Below are 3440 nucleotides of genomic sequence, written 5' to 3'. Positions count from 1 at the left end.
GACTTGCGACTCTGATGAAGCGAAATTGTCTGTTACACAGATGAAGCAAGAAAATAAAGTTGTCTTCCTGCAAAATGGACACGACACCTTGTTGGCCACACTGATAGTTACCTCTCGGGTAAGCCAGTTTTGTTTTTGGAGAAGAGGTCTTATGATGAAGACCAAACTTAAATTCTTGATGCTAAAGAATGTTTTAGCAGAGGATCCTTTTTTTCTGAGCAAAATAAGCAGCTCTTCAGTAGAGAGGGCACCTCTTGAGCATGTCTTTGCAGTACAGATCTTTCGGACTGATATTTATGCCTGAGCTTTATACTAGTATTACTTCTAGAAATTTTATATATTGCACCTTTCACTCAGTGATGCACTATAGTCTGGTGCCATAGGAGATTTCAGCCTATCTGTTCCCTCTTATTTTCTACATTATTTTAGAAACCTAGATATCAGTCCTTTTTTCCTTTTGTCATTCAGGAACGTGTGCCAGAAGGTCATCGTGTGTCCAAGGTGCTGTGGGCTCCGGGCTGCCCTGCAGAGACGAATGAGACCAGACCCTTTCTGAGATGTGTTCACCTCAGGTCTCCTTCTCCGTTATCCGTGCATCCTCACACAAAGATCAAGCAGAAGACTACCAAGGCCAACCCTACTTAACAGTATTTCTTTAGATCCATTAGAATAATAACAGTAAGTGTTAACTTGAGCTCTTACCATGTGCCCGCCATTATTCCATATTTTTGACATGTGTCAACTCACAACAACCCGGTGTAGTAGGTGCTCTTATTAGCTCATTTTACAGGCATGGAGATGTCGAATGAGATACTTGTTGGGGCCAGGCGGATGAAGACCCTCCCAGATTCATTCCTTTGGGTCTTTAGGGCTCATTCATTTTTAGGAGCCTTCCAATGAAACGCCACTATAACTAGCTCTTTACTAGGGAACAATACTTCAGAGGCATGTTTCAGCAGAGAAACTAGCTGTGAACAGGGCCTGCAAGACAAGTAAATAGGTGTGGGAGCAGGTGTGTTTTGGGAGAAAGAATGGAGGCGTAAGTAGATAGGGCAATGGAAAGATAGTGGGTAAGAAAAGTACTAAAAAAAGAACTAGGGAAATTTAAAAAAAAATATCTCGTTTAGAGTCATCTAAAAACGACCCTGAGGTAGGAATAATGATAAAGCATGATAAAAATCTGGGTGGCTACAAGGTGTTTGATTTGCAATTATTTGTATGGAAAGCTACAATATATATTTAAAAACCCCTAACTTTATAAATTTCTTTTTTTTAAGAAGCAATGGTAAGTTGAAAACAAGGTAGGAGCATAGCCAAACATGGTAGTACTTACAGGTATAAATGAGTTAAAATCACCTATTAAGAGATGTTAAGATGGGACAAAAGGAAAATTAAAATCCTGGCTACATAAAGTTAAAAACACCTTTTTAAAAAGCAGCACGAGAATATCGAAATAAAGAAATTGGGAAAAGACCAACAAATGCGGCAAAAAGGAAAGCAGGAATAGCAGTGTTAATATCAAAACTGAATTAAAGGCAAAAATAACTTTAAAGGACAAAACAAAAAGATTAATAAAACAGGAAGCGTTGCCCGAGAAGGTTCCAAAGCCATCAACTTTGTGTCTCTAAAACATACCTGGGAACTATACACAGCGAAACAAGGAGGAACACAGTGAAAAGCACGGACAAAGCCATCAGCGGCGCTGACTTAGAAGTCAAGTTGAGTGAAGAAAAGAACGGAGAGGATTGGACCGCATAATGGACAAGTTTGACGTGCACGCGAAGAACTTTTTTGCTTCTTTTTGAAAACAAACGAACAATCCTTAGAACTTTGCCACAGGAAATTTCTACAAACTCCAAAAAGACAGAATTTTACAGGCAACATTCACTATACACAATAAGTAAATAACACAACGAGAGGTAAAGAAAGCTAAGCATAACTTTAGATAAGTGGTTCGTATAAAAAGAAAAATATAAATTACAAATTGTCAGTGAGGTTATGGGGAGCCAGGCCCTCTCAGCGTGTCTGAGAGCGGGACGGGAAGTCGGAGTTTGTAGTAGTGAAAAATTAGAAATAGTGAATAAATCATGGAAATACTGTACAATCCTATGCAGCGACTTAAGAGAATATGGTCCACATACTGACATTAATCATCAGTAAATTATCTTGTTTTAAAAAATTACAAATTGAACAATATTTGTGCAGAACAGTAAAAACCTATGTATTTCTGTAAGTCCAAGCATATATATGAATTCTTAGAATAAATTCAGAAGGTCTGGTAGCCACACCAGTAACTACACTGGGGGCTGTGCGGGGCCAGGAAGGTAGCTGTGGGGTCCCTGGCATCGTCTATACCGTTTGAATTTTTATAATGGGATATCATAGTAGTGATGAAATGTAATAGAACCTGTGCGATTGAAAAATAAAGCTACCTATAAGGTTCCTGAAGTTTTTCACTTTTGTGCATCATTTTCCTTTAACTGATTTTTCTACTTTTCTCAAATAGCCACAGCCAAGTAGGCAGCTCCATTCAGCCACGCGGGAGACTAGGCTCTGACACAGAGATAAGCGAAAAGGGATCTGAAACCGAACCCCTCGAAGGTTCGACCTCTGTGTGTAAGCAGCGCCGACCAAGCGTCAGTGTCTGCCCCCCACGAAGCAGTGCGTGTCCTGCTTTGCCAGGCGGGGCTTCGTCAGCGGGGGCCTCTCGTACTGACCTTGGGATTAGCATGTTGTTTTTATTGTAATTTGATTTCATGTGATTTGACCTGAGATAGTCATTTGTTTCCAGCAAAAAAAGAAAATACAAAACTTCTACGCAAGTCGTAGGACCCAGATCCATTGTGGAAATTGGCTGAGCACACTGTGGCCCGTGGGCCCCTGGCTCTGTTTGTTGTCACCTGCAAACTATAATTTATTTTTACATTTTAAACGGTATATAAACATGTACACGATAGCCTCAGTTTTGCCTCTTGCCCACAAAGCCTAAAGTATTTACCGTCTGACCTTTAAGGAAGAGTTTGCCAACCCTGATTAAATGATTGCCTCTTCCATCACATTTTACTGAGAAAGTAAGTCTGTCACATGAGAGGGAGGGGGCGAGAGAGAGGGAGAGGGAGAGGGAGAGGGAGAGGCCTCCCCTAGGAACTTGGGTCATGATTCTCTGTTAACTTCATTTGTAGCCTGTGCAGCCCGATTGGCTCCCTCCTCCCATCTACACAGTGTTTCAAGTTCCTTGGAAAAAAATTCCCATGAGCCACTGCTCCACAGCACCGAGGGGCTGGGCGGGGGTCAGCACCTGTGCAGCCCCCCTCACCCTCGGCGCCTGCTCTTCTCACCTCTTTTTACCTGGACTTCACTTTTGTGAGTAGATTTAAACCGTGTTCTCAGAAGTTATCTTCTTACTCTTAGTCGGTGGCCTATTATTACATCCATTCCAC

The sequence above is a fragment of the Pteropus alecto genome, unplaced genomic scaffold (genome assembly GCF_000325575.1).
Source record: "Pteropus alecto unplaced genomic scaffold, ASM32557v1 scaffold74, whole genome shotgun sequence".
In the NCBI taxonomy this organism is placed as follows: Eukaryota; Metazoa; Chordata; class Mammalia; order Chiroptera; family Pteropodidae; genus Pteropus; species Pteropus alecto.
The sequence above is the reverse complement of the archived record's forward strand: the minus strand, read 5'-3'. Positions refer to the sequence as shown.